Source organism: Aythya ferina (assembly GCF_964211825.1).
Source record: "Aythya ferina genome assembly, chromosome: 2".
NCBI classification, from domain to species: domain Eukaryota; kingdom Metazoa; phylum Chordata; class Aves; order Anseriformes; family Anatidae; genus Aythya; species Aythya ferina.
Genome location: NC_140297.1, coordinates 69,721,054 through 69,738,035, shown reverse-complemented (window position 1 = coordinate 69,738,035; position 16,982 = coordinate 69,721,054). Strand labels below are relative to the sequence as shown.

The 16,982-nt window shown below is 38.1% G+C and overlaps 1 long non-coding RNA gene across 1 annotated transcript in view; it reads left to right on the top strand.

The window, feature by feature from the left end:
• The first annotated feature begins 641 nt into the window (after positions 1-641).
• The window catches only part of LOC311431983, a 33,497-nt gene continuing 17,156 nt past the window's right edge, over positions 642-16,982 (top strand). The window contains exons 1-2 of the long non-coding RNA XR_014689751.1: positions 642-725; positions 818-925. This is a non-coding gene — a long non-coding RNA (uncharacterized lncRNA). The remainder of the gene's footprint in view (positions 726-817; positions 926-16,982) is intronic.

Here is a 16,982-nt window from a genome sequence, read left to right as displayed (position 1 = left end):
ACCCTATTTTCTTGATATTGCTACTTTGATCTTTCTTGTCAAATCACCTCTTGGTGCTGTCAACAGTACATTGAAAAAATAAAATGTGTAAGATAGCCATGTCAGATAGCAGGTTGAAAAAAAAAAAAAAAAAGTTTAAGAATTCTTGCAAATACTGAAACATACCTCATACATTTGACCTGGTGTTTTTGTGTTGCATTGTTCAGCGGTATTTCATTGTTTCCTACAAAACTATAAAGGATACCTAATTTTTTTTCCCCCAGTAATAAGTCATGACAGACATTTAGACACATGCAAAGTGAGACCTCCCCATGAGTTTTCTTTTGACATTGCTTGAATCAGGCTCTATGTTTAAAGAAAAAAATTTCCTACACTACTTCCCTGTATTTTTAAATGAATGTCATCCAATTGGCGTTGCCATTCGAACACTGCAGTGAAAATTCATTGCATGCTCACAGAGCAGTGTGGGAATCTCTGAAATTGTCCCCCGCAGGTTTGAATGCAGCTCCTGCAGGTTCACTTGAGCTTCATTTCGCTAATCACACAGGGACAGTTATTTTTTGTTCTCACTCAGCTCCTCTTTCACATGCAGGCGCACACACGCCACACACACTCTCAGGCTGCATCTCTCCCGCTTCGTGGCACTTAAGTCCAGATTAGCTCTGACCATTCCTGCATGCAAGCAGAGAGCGAGCAGCACAACACCCCAGTGCCTAAGACCTTAGGTGGGTCTTTTGCTTCGAGCCAATTCACTCACATTTGCAATGGTAAGATTGATTTTTATCCTGCATTTCTGAGTTCGTTTAACTGATTTCAGAAGCTGCCACAGAGGCGGGGGCAGAGATCGTCTTCAAGGCTGCTGTCATCTGGAATTTTATGTACTTCATTTTCTTTCACTCTGTATGCCTGTCACATCGGCTTAACTGTGAGTAGCGTACTAGCCAGTACCTCTGGCATACTGTATATTAATAGAATATTGATATAGCCCAAATACTGTTGTGGGATTCATCATTTGGTAAATCCTCTGCCGTCTGCAGTTTTACAGAGCCGTTTAATTAGCAGTTTTACAACCTCCTATTCTCTCATTAAATTAATTAATAATTAAGTTCAAATATAGGCATCCTTAATGTCATAATTATATTTCAGTTTTATGGTCACCAGAGTTTAGCTCATTAGGCAAGGTAGTCATAAACCATAGCTCTATTTAGGGGCTAAGGCACTGCTGTGCAGGTAGTCTTCTGCTGGGTATTTTTTTCTTTCTCACTTGCTCCTCTCCCAACATCTCTGCTTCTCCCGCTCCCCTCCCTCCCATTGCACTGTGCTAGCACTGGTATTTTCCTAGGGCTGACCTTTCTCATTCCTATGTAAAGATTAAAAAAATCCCTGGTACACACCCTTGTGGCCGCCCCCATCACTATCTGCAGAGCGGCAACACTGGCCTGTTGTAGACGCTGCTTTCTTGCAAGCCTCAGGGACCATCACCTTCAGCATTTGGCACCCAGCAGTGGCACATTTTCTGTAGCATAGTGTCTGTGACATCGTACTCCTGCTTGACTGCATGATTTACCAAGGCACGGGACTTAGTAATGGCATTTCACACAGTCTGATATGTTGTGCATTGTTTTATATGGAGTGGATTTATTTCAGTCATTATCACTGATTAAACCAGCTTAGTTGAAAAGGCAAAGCAAAATTTGGCTTTGAAATTGTTCTTATTTAATTTTGTTTGCGCACACATAACCCAGGACAGCGCTAATTATCTCTTTAGTGTAGCTCATATTTCTAATGTAATTCATATGTAAATTGTAATTTAATTCATATGGGAATGTTTGTGTTCCTTGCATAATCTCAGTAAAGAGCACAAACAGTGAATTAAAACTGTTTGGAAATGAAAACTTTATGTTGCTTTTCTTGAACTGTGTTTGATTTGTTTTGGCTTGTTGTTTCTCTAATGAATCTCAATTCAAATGGATGGCTACAGCCAACACTCAGTCTGCTGTCTCCATATTCAAGCACCTTGCTCACTGGCCTGCTTTTCCTTCTCAGTTTGGGATAGGTGGGGTAACTTAATGCATGCTCACTACCTTTGGGAAAAAAAAAAAAAAAAAAAGGTTGTGCGATGACTATTATTAATAATGAATAGTTATAGGGCAAATCTTTTTGCCTACAGTGCCAACAACAATGGCAAGGCACTATTTGTGCCACCTTGCTATGCAAACAAAACTGCAAGAGAGCATGGCAAGGCTTTAGGAGTGTTATTTTTCATTTACCATATCTGACAGTATTAGGTTAAAATTTTAAGGCCAACCTAATTTTTCCAGTATGAACTTTTATTTTTTTATTGCTTTCTTTAAATCATCACATTGCTCAACGTGGTATCACTGCCATCTGCAAAGAAATTCTGCTGCTGAATCAAAACTAATTTGTATTGGTAAAGTGTAGGAATGTAAACGTTTTTCCTGGACTGCTGAATTTTTAGGGCATGTTTGCCTGCTCTATGTGGAAATAATGCTAAAGTACAAAACAACAGAAGAAGAACTAAACGTAACAGTAAGTGCAACACTGGGTGTCACCTGGAAGGTGAACATGAGAGCACCTAGAGCTGCTGGGAGCTGGGCCAACAGCACCAATCAGCTGATGCAGCAGAAATTGGGAAGGAAAGGACCTGACGGAAACAGGAAGGGTATGAAGGTCAAATGAAAGGATAAGTAACACTGGAGAGTTGACAAGTTACTAAATGATGATGCAAATTACAGCCCTCTGTATGCCCCTCATGTTTCATAGCCTCAACTCTACATACATCAGGGAGATTATAACTGCCTATTTCTCAAAAAGATCTGTGGCTGGCCCATTGAAAAAGACACCACCTGCGTTGTAAGGATTGAAGTCAAGCCCTGAGTCACTGTTTCACCATGGCAAAACACAACACAAGAGTCAATGTGCAGTGGTGCTCCCAAGTTTGGTGGGCATGGTGCAGGAGATTTGTGACACAGTGATCCTGAGAACCCCTTTCAGTGGGCAACTGCTGCTCAGGGTGGTATGGAAAGCCCTCTGGGGAAACATTCTGAATTCTCTGCCATCCCCTCTGTCCCTCCTAAGTACAGTTGTAACCAAGAGAGAGGCAGGATTTTGAAGACTCGTATCTGTGCATTGGTCCCTTCTGCTCTGTTGCCAGCTCTGGGTCGATCATGCCTTCCCAGTGGAAAGTGTTGCATGTACCAAGAAAAGAGGCAGAGGGATCAGAGCAGTGAATGAGTACATGTACCTCATACCATCTCTTTGCTGTCTTCAGCATTACAAAAAGTGCTCACTGTTTTATAGCCATCTCATATTTCTCAAGCATTTGGAACCTCCACCCCATCCAAAGCAGCTCACTTTGGGAATCTCCTACATCATGGTGTAGTTTAGCGGAGCTGAGCAGAGGGCAGCCAAAGTGGGAAAGAGGGGACAGTGCTCTGCTTTGGCTGTGGCCATGCAGCCCCCTTCTTCCCTGCAGTGAGGTACCCTCTGGAGATAGATGCTGCCACATCTAGGGCATGCAGTGGAGACATGCATGCACATACATCCACACTCCTACCTTATGACAGTACAAGAGCTGTCCAAAACTATTTTCAATAATTGATTTGCTGTTTAATTGAACATCATGACTGACTAACATAGCTCATTACTTTACTCATTAGTTAATTATCGGAGAAAGTAGGACAAGTCAATAAAATGGAAGGCTGTAAATTCCAATACTAATTAGCACCATTTCCTCAGAGACATATTTAAGGGCAGATTGGCTATCTGAACGTCCCTGGACCTTGTAGATGAAGGAAAAGGGTAGACTTACCATAAATCTAGATTACCAGCAAGCAAGGCTCATCAGCAGTAAGTAGTCAAGTACACAGGTGCTGAGTTACTGCAAAGCACCGTGTTTGAACTAGCATATTGGAATGCAAGCAGCACTGGAATTCCTATTTTTACAAGAAAAGTGACTGGGGGAGGTGGAGGAAGAGAAGGGAGGAGCAAGTGAGGGAGCACTCACACACCAGAGAGGATATATATTTGAAATAAATGATGCAAACTGAACTACTTTTGCAAAGCATGTTTGCTTTTCCTGAGCTCTCTCTGTTCCAGTCTCTCACATAAACTCACTTCCTCCTCTTTTTCCTCTTTTTTTTTCCTCTAGTCCAAATCCAAGTCAAAAGATCGGTGCATCTTTTCTGAGGCATGTACATTTTTTACACATGGATTCTAATTTATATGTGCTATTTTATGTTTAAAAAAAAAAAAAAAAAAGATAAACTCATTCAGTAATGGCAATTATATTCTCCTATTATTGTTATTACATTCTGTATTATCTTAAAATAAGTTTGAAATACCATCTGAGGCAGAATTTAATAGCTCCAGCAGAGCTTTAATTAAGCCCACCCAAAAGATTTAAAACAAATAAATATAAAGGTAGACCCAAGGAAGTCTGGAGAAGAGGACAAATAAAGATTGTATATATGTTTCTTTTCCTGGCCTACAATTTATATACATATGAACTTATATATATATATACAGTTACATATACACTTAAATAAATGGCTATATATGTATATATAGAGACATATATGCAGATGCATACATACATATCTACTGAAATATACAGAGTTCTTGTTGCTCACTTAGAGGAAATCAGCAAACCTTGAGTGACGCACTTTAAAAGTCCTTAGGTCTTACTGGCTGCCTTTTAGAAAACAACAAGAGGGCTCAGAGTATGAAAACGCTCTGGTGATATACTACTACTATGTCGTTAAACAATTTGCCTAAACTAATTACAATTTCCCGTCACTGAGGGATAAGGAATGATCTGCTTTTTGAGTTTCTTTTGTTGAGCCACATCTTCCTCTCAACAGCTATCCACATTTGAAAAACTAATTTCCAGTTATGTGAATGAAAATGGAGATCAAAACCATTACCTAAACTCAACTTAAGCAAAGAAATCACCCTAATAATAGCTCTCAGTCTGGAGCTTTAAATATTTAACATTTCTAAAAATATATTAATAGATTAATGTAATAAAGAAAATCTATTACTTGACCTACTATACATGTATATTGTGCTTGCAGTTCTGATTTTTAAAGCCACAAGCTTTGATTTATTTTCATGTATTTAAAAAAAGCACTCTGCAAAAGTATTCTAAAGATTGCATGTTTGTGGTTTTTTTTTTTTTTTTTTTTTTTAAATCAGCAGTTTTGAGAATCCAGCCTCTGGTGATAATAAAGTAAGACTGAGATTTAGGGCAGAAGGGGGAAATATGGTTGTTTTGCTTTTTATGGTTGTCTTTGCTTTTCTGTTTTGCTTAACAGACTGCTCCTGGTAGAAATAATGCAAAGAAAAATCTCTAATTGTTTCAGTAAAACAGAACAAACTAAACAACAACAACAAAATAACCCACCTGTTACAGTGTCATATTTCATTATCCAATATTTGGGAGGGTATATTGTGATGTGATGTTCTCTAGGCATTAGTGAAGGAACAAAAAAATACCCATTATGTAAAACTGACCTGGGACAGAACTGAGAGAACGAAATGTTCTCAAAGAGGAGTTGGTTCAGCATAGGTGTAGGTAAAAGGTGCATGCACCATGCATGAGAAAAGTATGCTTGTTAGCTTTTTGGAAGTTACAAACAAGAACAATCGGAACAGCAGATGTGATTTCTCTCTTCTTTCCAGACAGCACTAAGCACTTTTTGGTAGTCAGATTTTTTTTAATGATTCTGGTTAGGTTTTCAGAACTGAGGAAGACTGGATCACTAGCTAGGCTTGAGTGCCTTGGCTACATAACTATAGATAAGAGTCCCCAAACTGAGCAGCCAGCATGCTCCATCCACAAAGGTTCAACCTATGTGCTCAGCCATCTAATGAAGGCAGCGCTCCCAAACAAGCATCCTACCACGGCTTGGGTGCAGATGTGATAAGGGTTCAACTCCTTCCAGGCAGTCACACAGCCCAGCCACAATGGGAGCGGAGCAGGAGTGGCAAGCGGGGTGACTGTGACAGGCTTCCAGCACTCAGCTGCCTTCATAGAACAGCATGAAAGGATTATTATGGTATAAATAAATTATATGAAAATGAGGAGGAGGCTGGTAGAGGACCCAACCACAAGCTTTGAGCCACAAACAGCTCTAAACTTTACACTGAGGCCCAACATTTGCAGTGCTTACATCTTACACTGCTGCTTGTCATACACAATGCAATGTACATACATAACGTAATGCAATTCTCATTTGCATGTTTAACTTCTTGTCTGTTTCTGTTATCAAACACTCCAGAATTGGAGGCAGAAGTTGATTATTGAGTGTGATACCTAGAGTACTCTGTGCCAGACAATGTAAAACACACAGGCTGCAAGAGCTCTGGTGAATTTCCAGTGGTCCTCTTTTAGAGATGGGGCCCCCAGGCCCCTGCAGCCTTTAATCAGCTGTAACTGGAGTGAAGCTGTCAGCTCCTGCTTATATTCTGTCAGCTTTAGTACCACTTAGAGCATCCCTGACAAACACACAGTGCACTTTTAACAGTCAATCTGTGAGTGAGCTTTTCATTTTGGAAGAAACTTTCTCAGGTTCCACTTCCTGCAAGGGAGAACTTGTAAATTATTAGGGAGGAAAGGGGAGCAAAACATCCTTCAATCACACTCGCTTGTTTTATGGAGAAACCCACTTATTTTTCCCTTAGCAGAACGATAGACTGGCTCAGTCCAAGGTGAAATCCCAGGCAGTCCAGGAGAGAGCAAAGGCTATCATCATATGACAGTGACACCTCTCCTGCTCTATCAGCCAAACTGCGCTAGCCAGATCGTGAATTGCAGCAGCTCACTGCTATTGGTAGTATTGTCATATAAAGTATGAAATATTTGCTCAGCTCTGGTGTGTTCATAAGTTTCCCATTAAGAATTCAAATTTAAAGATCTTTTCCAGCTGTACAAATTTCCCTTAATACCTTTCCCCAATCACTTCCCTCTGGTATTGCCTCAATTGCGTGGAGGTGTAACTCGTTGCCTGGGATAAGCAACCTGGAGCAAAGCTGCTCCTGTTTTTTGAACATAGTGCATTTTAAAATAAGGCTACCTCCCACCCACACCCAAGAATTCTTTCTTACATACCAATTTTTTTGAAAACTTTTTTCTTATCATCAAATACAGCTTCCTCACAAGTCAGAGTGGTCTGCAACATTCAGTTTTCCCCCAATCCCTAGGGTAATGTCAACACAAGAGGGAAATTATTGTAACATTACAATACTGAACTCCAGTAACTGCTCTGACCCCTGGGGACTTTGTTGTCTGCTGTCCCACAACATGGAAAATTCCCCAAATAGGCTCCTTCCCTAACCCCGTTACAAACACGGTTTTCCCAAGAAGAAGACAAACTTCCATGAGGTCACTCTAGGAGTTAGAGTACTCAGATGACAGTGTTTTGAGCCTTTTTATTCCATTTCCACAAAATGGAAATTAAAACACTTCTGGTCTCTTACTGGTCTCTTACAGGAAGTTTATGACAACTGCATTCAGACAGAAATTGGGAAATTAATTCTAAATTAATTAGAAATTAAATTAAACATTGAAGTAATTAATAGTTGTGTGGCACCAATATGCAACTGTTTATTACTACTGGTGTTACTGTTTTTGGTATTACAATTATTGTTTTATTTTTTATTTTATTTTATTTTTTTCATTAATGTAGCTCTTCAAGGCCCTAGCCAGAAACGAGAAGGCTATGGCACCAGGTACTGTAGGATGCAGAACAAAACAAGGTCCTTTCTTCAAAGGTTTGTGGGGCAGTGACAACATCTGTGGAGGCAATTCTGGTCCTAGCAATACAGAGAATTACCTAGTAAAGTTTGGAAGATTTTTTTAGAGGAAAAAGTATTAATTCATATTGATTTTAGTTGGAGTTAGATACCTAACTTGCATTGCAATCCTGGATTAGGCAATTGCAGTTAATGACAAAGAACATTTACTGGCAGGCTCAGCAAACTGAAGTGCAAAAACCGGCTTTGGGAAAAAAAAAAAAAAAAAAAAAAAAAAAAAAAAAAAAAAAACTTTTGCAGACTTAAACGTGGGAATGTTTCCAGTCATACTTCTGAAGAGAAAATGTTTCACACAAAGCCAGGGCTGCCCATCTTGCACAAGTCCAAGGAAATAAAGGAAATAGACCATGCCAAAAGGAGTCAAAATAAAGCCACACATCTCCATTTCACATTGAGACAGACAAATGAGGAAAGAAATAAGTATTTGCCCATATATTTGAAAGGCCCTTCTTTCCTGCAGTTAACATTCATCAAATTCTCACTGCTTCTCCCAGTCAATTCTCTCCTTCAATTAACCAATAAGTCAATTTGTTCCTTCCCCACTGGAAAAAATTCCTCTCAGCAAAAACCTATCACTTCACTATCAGATCAATTAACCCTTCCTTCTCACAGTGGAACCAATATACTCTTCCACTACATCTGTTTAACAACAAGCAGAACAGTGGAAAGAACCTAGGAAGCTACTCTCCTTTTAATTGGCAGACTACATACGTATGGATGGCTCAACAGACATTTCTTCTGAGCATGCAAGCACAACAGCCACTCAAAACAATGCTGTAGAGAATCAGATTTAAAGGTAACAAAGGATAAGAATTGAGCTTTTATCAATACCGTTACATCTGTTCTGATAATCACAGAAATAGTACTTTAAACAAGAAGGGCATGGGAAATTTCTCTATATACAAGCTAACAGAAACTTGAGGATGCAGTAAGAGTACACCATTTGTAGACAAGATATAGATTATACAGAATATTCTATTCCAACAAGATATTTTGATTTAGTTAGGAAAAAACAAATAGAGTGCCCATACACAAAGCTCTAGACATCCTTATGTTGCAAATGAAGATGGCTATGCAGGGGAAAAAAAAAAAAAAAAAAAAAAAAATCAAACCCTGCACTCAAATAAAGAATGACTATAAATCAGGGTTCATTCATTCCACTTCAACAGAATCATTCAATAAAATTCAGTAAAATCAACATGTTTGCAAGTCAAAAAAGTAATCAAATATTGTATTAAAAACCACAAGCTTAATAAGAGGTCACACCTGCTATTCAAAACGTATACACAGACAGACTCAGGAGACTGCCTCAGGATAGGCAAGCATCCATCCATCTGTGGGTGAAATGGTTACCATAAAACTAAGCAAAATGACAATGCACAGCAGATTAGGGCAAGAAATGAAAATTCTGAGTAGTTTAGATTACAAAAAATAATATAAATACCCAAACTGGTCAGGACACTGATATCAACACTCCCAGGAAAGAAAGAACAAGGAGCAAAGAGCTGATTTTCACCAGAAACTTTAGGAAAACTGCGATAAACACTCCACATGGTAATTAAGAAATGAGCATTGCACAATTGTATTTTGGGGGCTTTACCAAACATCTAGGTGTGTAAAGATCTGAAAGAAGAACTGCTAAACACAATGAAACGTCCACTTAATTCTTCTAAAAAGTTCTGCCTTTTCACTTTGGTGGTGTTGTGTTGTTTTTTATTCCCACTTTGACAGCTTTCTGTAGCAATGAGACTGAACACAGATTTTGTTTGTTACACCTAGACTGCATTACCAGAGTTGATACCAAATGTGTATCAAAGCAAAAGTGAAAACTACACCACTTTCTCTGTGAAACATGCAGGAAAACTTAAGATTTGTGAACATTTTCCTAAGTAGAGCACTATTTGAACATTTATGACTATTCATCCGTAGAGTACTGAAGAGTTTAGCATTATTATTATTAGCCAGTCTGTTTCTTAACCTGTTTTGCCATTAACTAGTAATCTCAATGTAGTAGCCCAAATTAGTCTTGGGCTGAATATTTTATTTAGGAAAGAATGAAAATTTGGGCCGAGGCAAACTATTCATAAACTTGTGCTGAGTTTTTTACTAGGTCACCTGAAACTAAAAAGAAAGAAATTCACTAAAATCAGGCTGCCCCTTTCCCCTTATTTCAATACTATGATTCCAGTTACTGTCTTTAAATTCTCTTCTATTCCAGTGAGAACCAGGTCTCAGTTTAACCCACTTAATGCTTTTTGAGCATCTCCAAGTTTAGGTACCAGAATCTCCCTAAAAACACTAAGGGACCTGTGGTTTCCTTTGGGAGTCCACCTGCTTCAAGTGCCCTGTAGCTGAGCACACTGCTTGCGTCAAAGAGCTCCTGGCATAAGGGCTCCTCCCTGCAAGGATGCTGCATCCCAATTTAGGCACTGACAGCTCCATTGCAATGAGTCAGTCATACAGTACCTCCAATTTAACCCTCCACAGGATAAAAGAGACTGAGGTTGGTGCTCTAAAGAATGCTACAAGACCTACAAATATTAGTGGCCTTTTCTTCTGAAAAGCTAAGATATTATACAGCTTCTTTGAGACATTTTTTTTTCTTTTTTATTTAAATCTATAATGTATCATACAAATATATTTTGCATTATACATTCCATGCTGTGAACACACACTGCTGATCATTTCTGATATAGCTTCTTTCGAAATCATCACACAGAACCAGAGACATGGACAGTGTCAGCACACCATCTCAGTTCGCCACTGGTTTTCTAAGCATCTCAAACAGATGTTTTGAAGACTGAACACTCTGAGGCAGCTGAAAGTGCAGTTGCTCTAGCCTGATCTTCCATAATGTAAATGTATGTTTATTTTGAATCACAGCTGATTGTATGTACCATAAGACTCCTCCATCACAAAATAGCTCTGATTGAAGTAAGCTCTCCTTGCTCTGTTGAGCTGCCAAGATGGCTCTTTTCACAGTTTTACCCCAGTGCCATAAGCGCTGCATGGTAGGGAAGGAGTGGAGAGCTGAACCATCTTTAGGAAGGTTACAGAAGGAAGAGAAGGCGGCAGGACACCCACTGCACCTGCAGCATTCTTTGTGATCATGACTCAGTGGGTCTCCCTTAATCTGGGAAGACAGAGAGAAAACAGAGAGGACACAAGACCAAACAATTTACTTCCACATTGCGTGGCAACAGGGAACAATGCGGAAGTGTAAGTTGACCAGAAAGATGTGTTCACATTGTTACCCTTGCAATCTTTGGTATTGTTGATCACAGTGTTTGCAGCTTAGCTCCTGGTCCTCTCCACCCCCTTCCTTTCAGTTCCTCCTTACACGGAAGGCTGTGGACACCCTGCACTTGGCCTTGGGGAGGAAGCAGCAGAAGGCTCTCTTTATTTACCTTAGCCATTTCCCCATGTAATCTGGTTAATCAAGTAGCTAATAGGCAGCACAGAGGAGTCCCTCACACTGTGATTCACAAAGCCAACCCATTCATATTTCATACAATAGAGCCTTTAAGTCACCCCATGCCTTGCCAAGACAATTGGGCTCCCTTTGTTCCATCATTTTGGGTAGGGGTCTCCTGCCCTACCCCCTCTTTGATACCGGCATATGTTCTAGCTCTTGCCTGCTGCAGCTGGGCAAGAGCTGTTAGTTTTGTTTTGTCCCCCAAAACCAATGAATCTATTGTGGTGGTGTGAAATGTGGGTTAAAACAGTCCCCACATATATGCATACATTAGCCATTTGCTATGCTTCAACTTAACGGCGAGGTGACTGAGAAGGCAGTGTTCATGCCCTCCCATTTAAAATGGGCAATCTGTTGAGCACAAATAAAATCATAAATAAAAGACTGACTGCATGCATTGTTTCAAAAATGTTTCACTGCGCTATGTCAAAGCAAAATAAGTGTCTTTACCCCCAATGTACTGCAGCCGTAAAGAAAGCTCAAAACCTGGTCTGTAAAATAAAATCACAGAAAGCTAAAATGCATTCACATGGCTATGAAATATTAAATATTCAGACTATATTCCTGCAATAAAGATTGCTATTGCATAAACATCTTTACTTGCTGTTCCTCTCACATTTGGGATATATTGAACTCAACAGCCTTACAGAAGCGACAGGATCTGATCCCAAATTTATATAAATAAACCAAAGGCAAAATATCCCAAGTAAACAGTTGTGGTTTGGGATTTGCATCTTCTGTGTGTTGACCTGTGCAACAGAACTGGCACAGGGATAGTGCCACCTGCTGCTAGACTAAACCATCAAATCTCTACCAACCCTGGGTGGCAGTGATAAAAAGTCAATTCTCTTCAAAAACTCTTTGTATCTTGTGCAAAATGAATCTTGTGGTGTCTCCATTTCTCTCTAGAGGTGTAGAGAAATGACACTCAGAACAGTTTCCTCAAAATGAGTATTACAAGCCAAGGTTAAGACCTAGAACATAAATGCCTTGTTCATTTTTATTTTTAAGAATAACCTTAAATGCATTACAATGTAATTCAGTTAATTTAAAAAAAAAAAAAAAAAAAAACTGATTTAATGACAAGCTAGAAAGCACCATTCATTCCTAGTTCAGGCTCATCCCACTCTGCAGACTGATGCTGAAACATGTCACTCGTGGCTTTTCTCCTAGAAATGCCTGAGACATTCTTTGGCTTGAATTCAGAGTTTGGAAGTTCATACCTGTGCTATGTACTACAGATTTCTTTCATTTTTACTCTAGAATAGGAAAAAAATGTTTTGAGCAGTCTTTCATGGTCTTGAGAGCCAATTTTCCACAGAAAGCTAAGCTTTCCATGAAGAGTTAATTAACTAGTGCACATGCAACATTTTACAGACTTAGTAATAGTACTGTATTGTTTAATGTAGGACAAGAGGAAAGAAAACAAAAACAAAACAAAACAAAAAAAAAAAAAAAAAAAAAAAAAAAAAAAAAAAAACACTGTAGAGCAAGCTCACCTAGCTACTTTCCTGTAAAGCTGGAAGAGAAGACAGGAAAGTCAAAATCTTAGGGGAGCAGAGGATAACACAAATGTGTTTAAAAGTTTTGTTTTGAGTGATCAAAAGGCACAATATTTAATTTCAAAATCCAACTTTTTTATATCAGTATTTTGAAAGCTCTACTTTTTCCTCTTCTCAAAAATCACAGAATAACAAAAACACAAACATTCTCAAAGCTGATCTTTTAGGCCAGACTCCAATACTCTTGTGCACAGCAGCAAATTATCTATCTGTACATCTCCCACTGAAATAAAGCAGATTTTGTTGAAATTGATATCAATAGAATTTATACCACTAATTTATACTAATACAGCTAAATTTGTAAATGGTTACCTCCCCCAGCACCCAAGCAGCAGGGACACAGCTAAAGCAATATAAATGTGCTAATCCCAGCACGGCGTATTCCCACATCTCCCTGTATCAAATCATTCTAAAGTGTTTTCAATATACAAGTTAATTAGCTACAGTGAAGCAGCAGAGTTTCATCTAATGAAGACCGGGGCTTAAAATACCATTGTCTTGTTATACTCTTCCCCTTTTTAATATTGATACATTACTTTGATTTGGTTATGGATATGACACAAGAGAGTTCAACATGAGATAGAAGTTCCAGGATTGTTGTGCTTATATGGTAAACACACTGGACACATTTAACAGATAGAGAATATAATTTCTGTGTCTCAAAATGCTACTATCATAAAGTATCAATCAATAAATGTATTTATACTTGTAATGCTGAACAAGATGACACTTTTGATATTAAATGTGTCCAACATTATATTTTAATTACATACTCAATTTCTCATTAAAAAAAAAAATCAGTGCAAAGGAAAACAGTTATGTACATTCTATTCAAAATAAATCTCTCTAAAAATTATTGTACAAAGTTAAAATGATACAAGCAATCAATGCTGGTAAAGTAAAACTTACAGAGAGAAGTTAGGAAACAGCAAAGTAGAATAAACTACCTAAGAAATATCTGCTGCTTTTAGGAAGCAGAGTTGCCACAGTTACACGTTTCTGATTTAACTAAGAAATGAAAATCTCTAATTAATTAAACTAAGGTCCTGATCCTGACTGGATGTGGAAGTCAATGCGACTTTACTTACATGAACCTCATTGCTCGTGTGGGACTCAACACTCCCTTTTACTGTTTATCAGGGATGAAGCTCATTTTATAACCCCACCACTTCATTAGCACCATTCCAGCACATTATCTTTGTCCTAATCCTCCTGTCACTTTAGGGATTCAGGGTCATTAGAGCACTTGAAGGTCGATGTTATTGTCATGGAGGTGTGAATTGATCACTAAAATGACAACTGGTGACAAGTGTACTTTATTAGTTTGCTACTTTGCCTCTTAATTGCAACTGATTAGCCTGTCGGTTACAAAGGAAATTTGGACTCCTGTCGTTAACAAAGATTACACTGTTTTCTATAGGACCATTTGACACCTTACCCCCCCCCCCCCCAAGCAACCCATTTAGACATAGTATAATCACCGAGTTAAAGAAACTATTTATGCAAGTAAAAGCAAAAAGTTAGGGCCCTTTATCACTCACATAACTTTTTTTTTTTTTTTTCTGTTAAAGAACCCAAATATTTCCGATTGTTTCTTTTCATCTGCAACAGCATGAATAGGATCATCTTTTTCCAGAAAAATCCCATTTTAGACATGGCCATGCTTACTATTTGAATGGATTTCCCAGAGAATGTGCTGGCTCTCTAGATACCACGTTGCATTTAAACTACACATTAAAACAAAGCAACAAAAAGAAAAAATTAAACTTGTGTGCCTTGCCCGAGTTCACATGTTTCAAGACTTAATAGCTGTTGACCACAAGAATGGAACATTTAGTCATACAGAGCACATTTGCCAGCAGTGGAGTACACTCAGTATTTGTGTTACACAACTCCCTATTTAAAGGGAGGAGGGAAAAAAAAATAGGAAAAAAAAACTTTTCACAGTAGGTAGCAAAGACAGAAATATCTCAAAACAGCACAAATGTACTATTGTACTTATTTAACAGTGACATTCTTTGCATTGCTGGATTTTTGTATCATATTGGGTTAAATATACCTACAAGGAACATGCTCAGCACTAAAATAATATAAATGGTGATCTTTCTGTAAGCTGTCTATACACTTTTGTTAACTCTGCTTCAAAAAATAAAAAAGACAACAAAAAAAAAAAAACCAGCTCTCCTCTCCCTACTCCAAAACCCACATAAAAGTCAGTCTCTTGATTATACTTTCTTCCAAAACCAAGTGCTCTACCTTAATCAGCAAAAATTAAGAACAAATGCCTAATCTTTAATTGTGTACTGGATACATTATAATATAAATCTAGGATGAATATTTAACCTTCCTGTATTCATCAGAAGTGTTCAAGGTTATTTTACAGGACCAGTATTTCACATCTTAATTTTCAAGGATGACACATTTCCCATGAAGAAAAACTGCTGCAGAAAATTCAGTGATTGGCTCTTTGAATTTTACTGGGGTTGAAAGAACTTCAAACAGCTTGAGCAATATTCTGATTCTTCCCTTCCTTTTAACCATGCCTACATAGAACTTTTGTATGAGCATTTCTTTTGGTTATTAAAAGAAGTCTGTAGATGATGGGAAACTTTAATTATTTTATTATTATTATTATTGGACTTCACTAGAAAAAAAAAAAAAAAAAGCAAATACCTATGGAATTAGTTGTTCAACAGTATGAACACTTTTTTTTATGGCATGCATAGTACATGCTTAGTTTATTTCCAGGAAAGCACAGGTTCTTTCACTTTATCTCCACAGGTTAATACAAAGTATATCTGTTCCTTTATAAGAACGTTCTTTTGTCTTCTGCAAAAAGACATCCTGCTATTTGGATGGAAGTCTCTGTAGACCCTATTTTTAAAAGCTACTAAATTTGTCTTCACTAGTTTGGGTTTTAAAATGCTTTAATTAAGGAAAAATCCACATATGGTCAATGTAATTTCAGTCTGATTGAGTCACCTCAGTTTAGATTAACCAGTACCTAAACAGCTTGGCTTACCTGAAACAAATTGGCCTATGTGGAAATAAGAATGCTCACACTCCCAAACATTCATTACCACTAGACTAGTAGTGGTAGCTGGAGGTGGGATGATGCATGTAAAGTCTTTGTTGACTGAGTAGTCACTTCTAAAATAAATGTCAATGCCTGCTTCAAATGGTCTGTTCTAACAAATACAGCCACAAGAAATGTTATCTGGCAACATTTGTATGAACAATCACACCTGGACATTCACATTAGAAGATGGTACTAAGAAACAGAAGGCACCGTAAAGGCTTTGAGACATACGGGCAAAGTGAGACGTGGTTGGAGATGTTGCTCTCCCTTTGCCAATCTAATTTGGCAAATTTTGGTTCCCACAAATCAAAATTTGGTTCCCACAACTTATAATTGCCTTCCTACAATAGAAAACTATTGAACAGCCCATCCTGGAAAGAGACTGTCTGACTGCTCAGAATCTACTGACTATGATTTAGGTAAATCATAAGGTGAGGTAGATTTTAAAAAATAAAAATACACATAAAAAATAAAAAATAAGCCAACAATCAATCAATCAAACAAAAACATTAAATTATCCCTGCTTGCCTGGGCAGCCTTTCCAATGATATGAGATAATTTTATTTTATGTTAGGAAACATGGTCTCTCATGTTGGATGGCCTTTAAATTGCAGTAGAAGTAAATGTCAGACATGTTTTTATGGCTAAGTCATTTCATGCTGTTGAGATCCAGGACTACTCACAGATCAGAATGGAATTGTCATCTAGTTTCCATTCCATTGAAATTTAAAAAGTATGGATTATCTTGCAAAAAACAATTCTGTGGAGACCCAAAAATTCACAAGAACAGTTTTGAGAAAAACTGTATCAAAGAGCATAGCCCTTATGCAAAATGTGAAACAGCAGCTCAGAAGAAAGGACACTGAATGACTTGAGGAGGGGGATCTCAGTGTACTGTAGTGCCAAACTGGGCTAACTTGATGGTACAGGCAGGACAATATCCTGAAGAAGCAAGTAGGTCATATACCGTGATGTCTGTATGTAAAGGATGGGGCAGATCATTTGAAAATTTTAAGAGAAAAATCACAAA